Raw genomic sequence first — 15,030 nt, forward strand, 5'->3', positions numbered from 1 at the left:
ATAGATAGATAGATAGATAGAGAGAGGGAGGGAGAGAGAGAGAAAGAGAGAGAGAGAGAGAGAAACTAAAAAACTTTTTAAGGTTTCGTTTGTTTTGAAAAAAAATGGACAGAGTAGGAGAAAGGAAAAAACTTTAAAAGAACTTTGCAACTCAACCTTGCATGTTTTCTTTGTTGAACAAAAAACCTTTTTGTTGAAAGACTGAATTTAAAGACTTAAAAGAAATATTTTCTGTTTTTTGTATGTTCTTTTCTTTCAGCCTTTCTTTCATGTAAGATTTGTTTTCTTGTATTTGTTTTGTTTTGTTTTTTACTTCATATTTTACCTTAAAGGTTTTTTTTTAAACTTAGCTTTGGAAAATAAAAAGCAATAATAATATTTTATTCTCTTTCAATAAAATTCGGATCATTTAAATCACATTCCGGTTCTGTGCCTCATTTGCTCATTTCTTTAGTTTCCTATTTCCGGAAAATTTACTTTACTTGTTTATCTTTTTATCCCCCCCTCCTCTCAATTCGTTACCCCCCCCCCCTCCAAAAAAAAAACGGATTTTGGTAACGATCCCAAAGTTCAGTCATTGGGACTAAATTTGTACTTTTCTTATCCGCAACCCTAATCGCTCTCTTGTTAAGATAACGAGTATGGGTATGTGTGAAAAAATCAGCAGCGGCAATACGATAGCTGACTAGCATATTAGCGATGTGCAAATTAAGTAAGTGAAATGCATTTTAGTTTCACTTTAAAAAAATGCCGAGTCGGACTTTTATTTCTTACTATTCTTTTTTTCTTTGAGACGAAATATCAGAAACGTCTGTGTTCAAGTGATTGAAGTGTAACGACACTGTTAAAGTGTAACGGCCACTTTACACTCTAACCCAAACTCTAAATACTAGCTCTAACTTAACCCTAAATCCTAATGCTAAACCCTAACTAAATCTAACTTTAAACCCTAAATCCTAATCTTAAACCCTAAACCTTAAACCCTGAAGCATTCTAACTAACCATAAACCTAACCCTAATCCAAAAGTTTCGAAAAAGATGGCAACTAAAACAGCTGACCATAAAAAACACACGTTTGTAATGCAATATGCGAAAAAAAATGACATACCAAATGTATTATAAATGTCGACTGGTATGTATATACGGCATAATTCAAGTTAACACACCGGTTCCCGTTAGGTCACCAAAGTTAAGCAACGTTAAGCCTGGTCAGTACTAAAATGAGTGACCATTTGGGAATTGTAAGTGCTCTCGGCATTGTTTCCTGTCGCCCTCGACTGCTTCTTCAAGCAGCACCGATTCAACAGAGGTGTGGTTAGAGATTGCTCAACCCTTGCCTCACAGTTACGCACGCAGCTGCCCTTATAGGGAGTATCCATTGTCTTTCGAGACTGAACGGAAGCATCATCATCTGTATGCACAAATTCAAAATGAAAAATCTTAGAAAAATTACATTTGGAAATTAATGATTTCATAAAAAAAAACGTCATGTTTATTCGAATGATTTTGTTCGTAAGCGAAAACATCACGTTACGGCTGCTTACGTCATGCTACGTCATACCTATGTCATGCCTACGTCGCGTATGTAAATCTCTGGGTGTTTTTAATCAACTCTCAGCTCTTCAACTTGTGCATTTGTCTTTGTTTTTGTAGAAATATAGCATTTATTAAAGGGGATTCTTATATTTGTGCACTAAAGGAACTGGCCGAGAGAGCAAAGGTCGTGTGCGTGTTTTTGCTGTGGACAGCTGCATTAAGTGAGGTTAATCTTGTCGATGCCATTTTTATTATAAATAGCGCATGCGTCATGACCCAACACGAGATTGACGTGAGTGCGAGATTTACAACTAGGAAATTAATACGAAAAGAAACGTTTTTTTTTTTAGCTGCTGCAGTAGTTCGAGCTGGAGACGTGTGTTGATCAGATCGAACGTGGTGAGAGAGGATCTCGGTGTACGTGAAATCAATAGTTATCTGCCTCTCCACGAGGGTAGATTAGGGCACAATGTCAGTTTTTAATGTGGGGAAAATACAGTTCCCCCAAAGGGGCAGTAGATTGAGACAAAAGTAAATATATATATATATTTGAAAAGTAAATGTCTAGAAGAACTTCTCCACTGATCAAGGACAGAATCGATGAATCGTTACACTCGAACAGATACTACACTTTAATTCATATATTTTATTTCGCAAACAAAAAAGTTTAACAAAACAAAATTAGGAACAAGGCAAAAAAAAAAGTGAGGAGGAGGTTATCCATGTCACTGTACCTTAGCCGTGTCTAAGCTATTCCTAACTAGAATTCTTGGTTACCATAATGCCACATTCAGACCAGGGATCATCCCAAATGAAGTCTTTTTTTTTAAATGGCACCGATCGCTTATCACATTTAAACTTTCTGAAAATAAAAATATAAATAATACACTCTTAATTTTAGAATTTTTTCCTTATTATAGCGCACTCTGCTGGAATCCCTTTTTTTAATACAACTATATATATTATATATGTTGGGACAATTAATCGGAATCGAAATCGGGAATCGGAAAAATCGGAGCTTTTTGGGATATTGGAATCGGAAAAATTTGAACCTATTTTCCGATGCCAAAACCGATTCCTTAAATTATCTTTTTTTATTTAATTTCGTTTAAGAAACACCTTCTACTGTTTGTAGTAATGATAAAATAATAAATATTTATTTATTCAAACTTTCAGTAAGACTAAAATCTCTAGATCACCCCATCACAAATGTATTTTTACTTTTGAGAAAACATAGGCACATTTAAGATGTGTTTTTACAGTAATCGGGACAAAATATAACTTTTATATTTAAATATTAAGAGATTTATAAAGAATCGGAATCAGAATCAGTAATTGTATCGGAATCGGGGAAAAAATTGGAATTCTCCCATCATTAATATATATATATATATATATATATATATATATATATATATATATATATATAATTATAAGAGCAAACAGTTAATAAAACATGTTAAAAATACTTTGAAAACATATTTAATCTGAAAAGAAAACACTTGATAAGTGGATAGTCCTTAATCCGCGGAGTTTCGAAGAAATACTTTCCTTCTCATCAGAGGGTAGGAATTAGCAAAATGCGGGATTGGATTTTGCATACAAAAGTATTTGATGAAACTACAAGTAAGTCAAAGATCTCACTTGATAACAAAAAGTGAAGCAGAGGGAACATGGTGAAGAAAAAGGTGAATGGATAATCTAGTGAAAGGTAAATAATCCAATGACGGTAAAATCCAAAAAATATAAATCCAAGAAAGTTAATTGAGTTTCCATTTGCACAAGTAAAATCCAAGGAAATCACGTAATTGGAAGATGGTCCAAAATAATTCAAAAGACCGAAATCCATGGAATAATTCACAAATATGTACAAAGAAAAGAAAAGGGAAAAATTCCAATAATATTAATAAAAGAAAAATAAGATATGCTTTTCACACGACTGCCGAGACATAAATATAAATAAGAAGGACCAGGGAAGAAGAAGAGGAAGAAAAGGAAAAAAATTAAATGGTGATAGATTTAAATATAAGATATTATTCCTGATATTCATAAATGACCTCCCTGATAAAAGTTTTTTCTGAGATGGGTATATTTGCTGATGACACCACTCTCTATAACAGGCACGAGGGGAAAACAAATGGCAGAAACACTAGAGGATGACCTCCAATCTGTAGTGGAATGGGGACAAAAATGGATGGTCACATTCAATGCTGCTAAGACTAAGCTTGGTTCCTTCAATAATTACAAGAAACCTTCTCTACCACCAATAGCAATGGCTAAAAACACATTAAGTACACACATTAAGTACTTCCTTTAAACTCATCGGCCTAACGATTACAGGGAACATGAAATGGAATAGATACATTGAGAGCATTGCCAAGGCTGCTGCGAAGAAGGTGGTCTCTCTCTCTCTCTCTCTCTCTCTCTCTCTCTCTCTCTCTCTCTCTCTCTCTCTACCATGCTAGAAAACTACTTACGCTTGAAAGTATCCTGTACCTGTACAGGGTGACCCCCCCCCCCAAAAAAAAGGCAAAAGCTAAATGGAGACCATCTAAAACATATGCTGTAGAACGGAGAAAAAAAGACCAAAACATCCTAGTGTTTTGATGTAATGTTTTGAATATAATAAACTAGTTATGACCAAAGTTTCATTTCATTCGGAAAAATACTAAGAAACGGGGCCTAATTAGAGTTAGGGCCCGTTTTTTTTGGGGGGGGGGGTATCCTGTATAAGGACACTATTCGCCCATGTATGGAATACTGTTGTCATATTTGAGTTGGTTCATCTGCTGCTTGTCTCTCACACCTGGACAGGGTTCAAAAGAGAGTCACCAACCTGATAGGTCCTGAGCTGTCATCTAGGCTTCAATCTCTGTCCCACCGACGAAATGTTGCATCCCTCTGCCTTTTCTGCAAGTACTTTAATGGTGAATGCTTTGACGAACTACAATCACTTGTATCCCCTCGACGTGACTACCCCCGACAAACAGCTAACTCCCACCCCTTCACAGTAGATATCCTTAGGTGTATGAAAGCTTTTTACTCCAATGGTTTCTTCCTTAGAACTGCTAGATTTTGGAACTCCCTTCCGGGATTCTGCTTTCCCAACTGTACTAACATGCAGAAGTTCAAGTGTAATGTGAACAAATATCTTGCTAATCATCAACGTTCATAATGCCCCTGCAACTTTCATAACTGCAACTTCATAATGCCCCGATAGTAGCCCTCTACTTTAAAGTGGCACTGTGCCTTGTTTGGGGTGAAAATTGATTATATATATACTTCAAAACAAAAACCACTTATATATATAAGTGGTTTTTGTTTTGATTTTTTGAACGATAGTAATGTTTATGACTCCGCCTCGAAAGTTGCCCTTTTTTATTTGGACGTATTATTTATATATTTATTTATTTTTTTTTTTAAGTAATCTACGGACACGCGCGTTTCAGAGCCCTACTCCTCTTCAGCGTAGCTTGACTGTTGGTAGGATTCGAACCTTGGACCTTATGTATTTCAGCCCAGCGCCCTAATCCACTGCGCTATGTTCCCATAGATAATTCACTGCTTCGTTTTTATCGTTATCTGTTTAAGTGGTTTTTGTTTTGATTTTTTGAACGATAATAATGTTTATGGCTCCGCCTCGGAGAACCGGTGTTTTTCTTAGAAAGTCGCCCTTTTTTATTTGGACGTATTATTTATTATTTATTTATTTATTTTTTTTTTTTTTAAACAGTAATCTACGGACACGTGTGTTTCGGAGCCCTACTCCTCTTCAGCGTAGCTTGACTGTTGGTAGGATTCGAACCTTGGACCTTATGTGTATATATATATATATATATATATATATATATATATATATATATATATATATATATATATATATTCCCTTACTCTTTTTATGCTTTTATGAAATTTTGCTTTGTTTTATTTTATATTTTATATTAAATGCTATTAATCATATTTTTATCCCTTTTAACAAACAATATCCACTTTTCATTTTAATTTCCATCAATTGCGAACAAAACGACCAATGGTTAACATTATTCGTTCGTAAACAATTTTTTCCAATAAAAAACAGTAAATTTATTTTCACTCATCAACTAAAAAAAACTTGGCAAAACCGATTTCAAATCTATTTTTTTTTTACTGTAGAAATGAGAACAAATGCAAGAACTATTTTCTGATTAACAAATTTACGTGAAAGAAAACAGAAAATAATATGGCGTACACAACAAGTCATTTTCTTTAAAAGCTTTACCAACAAAGACTGATATTGAACTGCTTTCCATATATTTTCCCTTAGTTACATTTAACTACAAATTCTTACGAAAACTACAACTTTATACAACATAAATAAATGTTTTGTTTGCCTTGGGATTTTTATCTGTGAGAAATATCTCTCATAGCCTGAAGGGGGCCCGATGTCAGAAATAAGGCAATGAACAGAAACTTACCGATGGCCGTTGTCGGGTCGTTTTATTTTGCTGGCACGGGCTGAGTAGTCCTTAATCCCTTGTTGAGATTAATTTGGTATAGTTCATATTTAGACCCTGGGAGACTTAGATGTTTCTGTCAATCCTGTTGTGAATTACGACTACCAGAACCATTAGTCCGGTGTCTTCCTTTTTTTCTTCTCGACAGTTCCCACCCGGGAAAATCCTTATCCTGTTTTTTTTTTACTTTTCCCGCTGAAGAAAAAGGGGGTCAGGTGGGGAGGCCCTTAGTGACCAATCACCGACCTTGTCTCATTATGGTCAAGACCAATCAGTGGTCCTGTATCATCGTGTTATTTCTGACATATCCGCCGCCGCGAAAATCAACAGAAATTAGACCATTCCAGTAATGATCCAATCCCTGTTGATTTTGCAATGGGAGTTTAGTTCTGTGCAGTTCTAGGAGGTCCACTCACCCAAGTCTTGCCTTCTCTCTTTGAGAAGAGGTTAGTTCATTGTTAATCGCCTGAGGTGCCCTTACCAGGGAACACCGACGAGGCTGACCAGGCAGGTCAGAGTGCTCCTCCTTGAGGGCGCTGACTTCTTCATCTCACTTTCCGACCCTAGTGTATAAGTTCTTGCAGTGGGAGAGAACTAAACAACTGTTTCCATTGAGTTCGTATTTATCGATTTTCTCTCTTCAAACATTATTTTATACATTACTTATTCGTATTAATTTGACAGTCGTTAGACTTTCTCTTTGTCTTTGTGATTTCTAAATCTGGTAACCAAGTTGCAGACGTATTGACCTGCGATACACACCAATATCCTAACAACACCAAGGATTGAAGATGAACATTATTTCTTTAAGTATGATATAAGAGACATGGAGATGCAAAATAAAATAAACACTTCCGGTTGAGAAGCAGACAAGCAAACATGTTGATAAAGAGACAGTTGGAATATAGTTACACAAAGAGAAAGACTGAAAGAGACAGACTTTTCCAAAACTGCCCCCCCCCCTGTGGAACACTGTTCTGCTGTCCTGCTTCCCGGTTGAATACAACACAGTCGCCTTCAAATCCAATGTAAACAAGTTCTTGTTGAGCCGTCCCCATAAATAATCAAATTTTACACAATTAACGATTACTACACTACCATCTTACATTCATTAACCTTTATCCTCGAGTCGCATTCGGGCCTTGATAAGTAGTGACTCACAAGTAAAAAAAATGGTAGATTCATGTCACGTATATTAGATTGCTAAAGAAGGTTGCGATTACAGATTATCTTTACTATAATATAAAAGTCACTTTGTGTGTTTGTGTGTTTGCGTGTTTGCGTGAGTGCGTGACTTCCTCATAAGTTCCGAAACGGCTGAGCCTATCTTTTTCAAATTTCACACAAAGCTAAATTATATGTATGGCAGTGTTTTTAAATATGTTTTGTACAGAAATCCATTCGATTAGTATCGAAAATCGAAAAAAATCCGATCTTCAAAAATAGTTATTCTTCTTTTATAGATAAAATAGAATTTTTACAGCGGAATATTTTACGTTACACCGTGTAACCTTGGCCGGTGTAACGTAAACTATTCTTCTTTTTATCTATAAGAGAAGAAATTTCAAATCGTCAATCCCAAATATCAGCTGACGAGATATTGTAAACAAACACAAACGGAATTCGATGAACGGCATTATCATTATTATTTTTAATTTTTTTTTAACGAATTAGTCTACCGGGCAAATTATTCCTCGTAAAATATAATAATCAATGGAGGACTGATTCTACGATCATGCACGCACAATCTGCGTAAATTAAAATATCATGTTTAAGCGTATTGTACGACCAAGTAACATAAAATACGATCAATAAACGTGATGAAAATTAGAATCAACTGAGATTTTCGATGCTCAGAAAGGGGGGAAAATTACGTCAAGCAGAAACGAAAGTTTACACAGTGTAGATGAAGAATGTCTCATCTGAAAAGATATCAAGTTAGGGTTTGATTATTTCTCTCCAACTACAAGAACTTAGACACCAGGGTCGAAAAGTGTGATTGAGAAGTCAGCACCTCCGAGTAGGGACACTCTGACCTGCAAAAACTGGGCAGCCCGTCAGCATTCCCCGGTAAGGGCATCTTAGGCGACTAGTAATAAACTTACCCTTGAGAGAAGGCAAGGCCTAGGAGGGTTGACCTCCTAAAACTGCACAGAACTAAACTCCCACCGCAATATCGACAAGGACCGATCGTTATATGAATGGTCTAATCTCTGCTTATTTTGGGGGTCTAGGATAAAAATCTGTAGCCGATAGATATCAAGCAAGGGCAAAATTCGAAATATTTTTTTTAAATGTCTTCAAACTTAATCATCTGAGGTATTTGAGATAATAGCATTTTGGTCTTGTTTTTGTTTTGTTTTTAGAAATTGTTTTATTATTATTGTTTTTAAATATTTACTCAAAAATATATTTCTTTCTGGACGAATGTTAAAAAGTAATATTTTTGCATTTTTGACTTTTTTAAAAATTAATAACAGTGTCTTTTATATCCAAATCGCATGGTTATTTCTTTTATATTACTTCTTTTTGAACACGTATCCTCTTACCCGGACTGCTTCTTAAGAGTTTTTTTTATATATGTTTCTTATTTATGTGTGAATGCAGACACCACAATATTATAAGCATGCCATAATTAAAATACTCTTCTCTCCTTCACACACACACACACACACACACACACACACACACACACACACACACACACACACACACACACTCTCTCTCTCTCTCTCTCTCTCTCTCTCTCTCACACACACACATATTAATATATTATATAGTAACGTTACATTCTTTTAAAAAATGAAGTTAAAAATACGGAAAAAAACTGAGACATATTCATGCGAGTATTATGCTTTTTAAATAGTTTACTTCTTGTAAGTAAAAAAATACTCGAGCTAAGATCAAAACCAGTGAGTGAAGTACGATAACCATCAGGCCAGCTTGCCACGGTCTTTAAAAGTATTTTTAAACTTACTTAAGGAAGATGTAATGTGAACGATTCGCGCATGCGCAGTTGTGAAACAGTTGACAAACAGATAAAAATCTGATGACTCACCAAATACGATTTTTTCAATTCGAACCCTTAACAGCCTTTATTTCCGGATAAAGACCAATTTAAAAAATTTTCACATGACTGAATATTCGATATACCATTTTTCAAGTTTGTCAATAAAAGAATTCGTTGAGTACATAGGTTGAGAGTTGTCCTAACACGCACACACACACACACACACACTGAACGCCTGTGGAACTCTGTTCCGTCTGCCTGCTTCCCTCCAGACTACAACTTGGATGTCTTCAAGTCCAACGTTAACAAATTCCTAATGAACCGCCCCCTTAAGTAAACATTTCAGCAAATCTCCTCACTAACGTAATGTACTTGCAATAACCCTTATCCCTGAGTGGCTTCCGGGCCTTCATAAGTGGTGATCACTGTGTAAAAAAAAAAAAAAGAAAACACACACACACACACATTCTTACCTTTATGAATATAGTAGAAGAACGGAAATAATCTGAGACATGTGCATGCGAGTAGTATGTTTTTTAACAGTTCACTTCTTGTAAATAAAAAAGAAAATACTCCAGCTGAGATCGTAACCAAAACCTAAAAACAGTGAGTCAAGTACGATAACCATTAGACCAGCGTGACATGATCTTCAAAAAGGTGTTTTCAAACTATTTATTCTTAACATAAGTAATCTGTAATGTAAACTATTCACACATGCACATTCGTGAAACAATTAGCAAACAAATAAAAAGCAGATAACTCCTAAGTACCAATTTTTAATTTTGATCGATTTCAGCTTTTTTTTTCCAGATGAAAACCGATTTTAAAGCTTTCCACATGAATGAATACCTTGTATACCAAATTTCAAGTCAGTAAATAAAAATTATTTAAGTTGAGTGTCCTTCACACACACACACACACACACACACACACACACACGAGTGCACATTCTCACTTTTATAGATATATACATAACTAGGCATGTTTATATGTTTATATATTTGTATTTACAGAGTTCACTTTTAAACTACTGAACCGATCATTAAAATATTGGAATACATATGGTTTGTGATGTATACTATATTTAGCCTAATTTTAGTTCATGCAAAGTGGCTACAAACCTCTGATGTTTTGTGAAGTTTTTCCAGATCGGGAAAGCAGTCAGTTTACTGGAGTTCGGGCTTGGCTCGTCATTTTTACGTCCATGGAATCTAATACATGCATTTTAGAAGATGTAGAACCCCAGAGATATGTTTGTAAACTCCGAGATGCGGGATACAAAATAAAGTTGTATAAAATATAATCTGAGTGTAATAATGTTTCCTTCAAGTGGAGATATCTTTCTTTTCAGAAATTTCAAGTCAAACATAAACCGCTAAGAGAAAAGGAACAGTGGGAAATGGTATGTTTCTCTTTTTCTATGCCACACAGAGAGGATTTTCTATATATACGTGTTAAAGTACTGTCTCTAAAATGTTTGTCCGACAGTTTTTTTTTGTTTTGTTTTTTCAAAGTAACCAGATATATAAAAATGTAACAAAATTAATCACTGATTCATTTATGATTCATGTTTTTGCAAGAAGCATTCTCGAAATTTAATGCGTTTGCAATTGTGTCAAATAATGGAACATAGCTTACATCTAAAGCGTTAAAAAATGTTCAAACGTTTTTGCTGTGGAGAATTAAAGTAGATCCCTGTGACCCAAGAAATAACGGGAAGACGGAATCTGTGGTGACTTTAACGTCCACAACGTGGAATGGAGACGTCATGACAGAACCTCCCCCCTCATCATCTGTCTTGTTTGAGTGGGTCAGCTATTCCACATAGTGGCCTGAAAGATTTTGTAATGGAAATTGCGCCCGACAGTGCGTGAAACCACTTGACGTAAGAAGCTAACAAGAACAAAAGATGCTTATCAAAAAGACGGGCAATTTTTATTGACTTCGTCTTGAAAAGATTAAGGCTATAGATAAAACAGTCAGCAAGAAGGGAGTTCCAAAAGCATACAGTTCTTGGAAAAAAGCTACTGGAATAGGAAGCTGTATTACAATGAGGCATCAAAACGGCGAATTGATGGAGACACTAGTTTAACGAATAAAACGAGCTGGAACACATGACATAAAAAGAAAAAATGGAAAAGATTGAGACTAGCAACATCATGTCTGTGAGAGAGAAGTTGCAGAGAAGGATGGGTGAGGCCAATTTAATTGCAGATACATTTCTGCACCCTATTAATAACCCTCAAATAGAACAGATATTCATCAGTCCAAGTACAACAACAATACTCCATATATGGTCTCATTGTAAATTTGTAGAAAATTGCCGCAGGTGTGAGAAAATGTTTCGAGCGATAGAAAGAAATAATTTTACGAGAAGCATAAAGATTAGTAGAAAGATTCCGGAAGCTGTAAAAAAAAGATATATAATCGAAACCCTGATACCATTTCTATACATGCATCTGGGATGTTTTCCGCAGAACATATGTTGTAAGAAAGACAAGATTAGTCTTTGAATTCGATTTCACCGTGTATCAAACAGTGAGAGGAACTTTATATCGATTTCAAAAATAGAAAAAATTCTATCATTGTAAAATGTTTTAATAGTAATCCAACTCCACAAAACTGACATTTTTTCTAAGACCATAACTTCAGTTGTGCACATTTTTATAATATGCCTTTCATTGCTTGCAGGAATTAGCATCATCACTCCGTATCCTAAGATAAAACAAAAAAACTTCTGTTGCTATATCTTAATTTTGTCTGTGACGATGGCGATTAAAAACAGAAAAAAAAGAAAAGAAAGGGAAATACAAAGACGTCGCGACTATATAAGTTAACTACCTAGAACGTTTAAGAATTTTAGAGATGAGGGTTGATAATTTATATTAGTGGATGCTTCAAACTCTGGAATCTTTTTTCGCAAGGGCGCGTTATGTAACAGATAAAGTACTAAGTAAAATCTAATTCTAAGCGACACTACTCTGGAGGTTGAAGGTTCAATCCTCAGTTACATTATGAAACGATAAAATTGTCGACTTAGAAAAGACGACATGATTCCATTTTCTTTTCATGAAAACCGATTTATTCTTTTCGTTGCAGACAATCTACTAGTTGGCTAATTGTTTACAAATGCCCAGAGCGATAGGAGCCTTCTATCATGTTTGAAAGTGACACAGTGTTCAACGAGCGAGATCGGAGATGCGCCACTGCACAGTTCATGCTCTTTACCGATTCAAGGTATGATAACAGGATCATTGTCAGAATCCTCAAGATGCAAATCCGAACGGTCCAACGCTTGAGGGCACAGTTCAACGCATCGGATGACCCACGGTTATGATCTTTGGTGTGGTTTCAAATGAGGGCCACATCATGCCATATCAAATCTTCAAAGTCGGCTTGAAAATCAGCACCAAAGAGTACCCAGATGTGTTGAAGAGCTCCCGCCGGCGCTTGTGTGAAAGGCACGCTCCCAGTTCCGGACCCGTATCGAGGCGGTGATTCAGGCTGAAAGTAGCTACATTAAATAGATGTCAGCTCTACTACATAATCAAGTTACCTGAATTGATTTTTATAATAAAAGTTTTAAAAGAAAGCTGTAGTGTTTTTTTCAATGTGTAATCTCCAGCGTAACGGATTTTTTTATATAGTCTTGCAAGTATAAATAAAAATGTTACACCAGGAAAACAGAAAAATAATTAAATTTAAAAAATGATAAAATTATCTAAACGTTCACGATAGGATGTACGGATGCACAAATGAAAAAAAAAGAAAAATAGTGGAATTTGCACCTCCTCCCTCCATCCAACGACCCATTATTTTCAGATAGCCTTTGGACTTTCTGACATTTTAACCTACCGTAGAACCAATACACGACAACTTTCCTTTGGTTTTCGTTGTCTCGCTTTTTTGTCTCAATTGAGACAAAAATGCCTTGGTCAAGAATGATTTCTGGTTACCTTTGTATTTTCTAAGAGTTTCATTTTTTTTCCACGTCTATATACATGCACTTTATAAACAATTAGTATTAATTGTTGGTGTGGTGTTTGGTAGAATTATTAATCACCATAATACCACATTTACTCCAAGGGGCGTCCTACTAACATTTCCCGAATAGTTTTAAAAAGTTTATTGAAAATAAATGATGTCTACATATGATAATTCAATTGGTAGATGGAGTGAGGGAGAAAACAAAGAATAATTGAAAAAAAAAAAAAAGAACAATTTTGCTCATAGCCAAACGAACAAGCTGGGATTGACCTCATGACTGGACGTGAGGACTGACTAACAGGGCATGGGTGATTCATTAACGCTGTTTTTTTTTTTTTTTTTTTTTTTTTTTTCGAAAATAAATAGCTGATTCTTCTAAAAGATTATTGCTGATAAACGTATCAATTTTATGGCGCCGTAGTAAGAGTGGGGGGTGATTTATTTAAAGAGAAAAGAACAATGGTTTCTTTTCTTATAAAGTTGCCATTGAGTAGACGAACTTAACACAATTGCGGACGCGTTTTTTTATTTTATTTTATTTTTTTTTTTTTATGTCCAATTACTCGCAAACAGCGGATATACACAGACGTTCCACTATTTATAAATGTGTAAGTAACGGATTTTAAGAGCTTCGTACAAAACAAAGCTATCCAGCTTTTCCTTTTCACCGGACAATAGCCAGAGAAATTATCTCATTCAGCCATCCACGTTCTGTATTTTCTTGACTTCACAAAAGCACCTCCCCCCCTCTCACCGACAAATGCCACAGATAAATCCAATTGTTCTCCAACCGAAATGTTAACAGATATTAGATCAAAAAAAAAAGTAAATCAATATTGTATGACTTTTTTTACCTGATCGATTCTGTTATTGGTATTGGTTTCCTCAATTCTTTCTAGATTCAAGTACTTACAGAAGGGACCAAGTCAAGGTTGCCAACATCCACCAGTAAAATTGGTACTAGAGAATCGAGATGTTTTGAAATTGGCACACCAAGGTCTTTAGTCTTTATCAACATCACCATAGGTACTGAATGATATATATATATATATATATATATATATATATATATATATATATATATATATATATATATATATATCTTTATATATATATATATATATATATATATATATATATATATATATATATATATATATATATATATATATATATAAAAGCATTTCATCCAAGACATGAAAATTGTTAAACAAAATGTTTTTACTATAGGCTTTAAAAATAAAGGTACAAGATTCAATTTGAAATTTATTTATCTTCAGAGTGCACTTTTATAAATTTTACAAAGTAAGGTATAAAAATTTAATTTAAATTGAATTTAAAAAAATTACCTTTCTCCTCACACCACAGCACATTTTTGCAACCCCTCTTTGTAATACAGGTCTGAATAATGAGAAAATCTGAATTTTTGTTAACAAAAACTTTAAAATAACTTTTCTAGATTAAATTATTTTAAAATTCTTTCAGAATAGAAAATCTTTAAAATTTAATAAGGAACATATTTTATATAGGTTTCATTAATTCAGTACATAACGAGAAAAATAGAGATGAAAAGTTCAAAAGGACTGTATAACTGGTTACTGTCAATAGTAGTCCTCGCCAGCGAAAGTCTTTGTTATAGTTATTCTATTATTATCATTATTTAAAACATTTTGTGTCCTGCTCTTTCGCGCGAGGACTAATATATATATATATATATATATATATATATATATATATATATATATATATATATATATATATATATATATATATATATATATAATTCTTGGTTCGTTCGTTATTAGTAGTCTAAATAACCACTGGACGGATGGCTTCCACATTTTGGTATAATATGTTTACTGTACCCATGCGTGTTTTTATATACCTTTTTTTTTAGTTATAACGTTATACTTCAATTTTGTTATAAATAGGTGGTTTTCTTTGTACCGATGAGACATTTTTTTTATTTGAGGACGTATCACCGCTTGCTGTCACGTGACATCA

This window comes from Euprymna scolopes, chromosome 12, assembly GCF_053919585.1.
Source record: "Euprymna scolopes isolate OS-2025 chromosome 12, ASM5391958v1, whole genome shotgun sequence".
Classification (NCBI taxonomy): Eukaryota; Metazoa; Mollusca; class Cephalopoda; order Sepiida; family Sepiolidae; genus Euprymna; species Euprymna scolopes.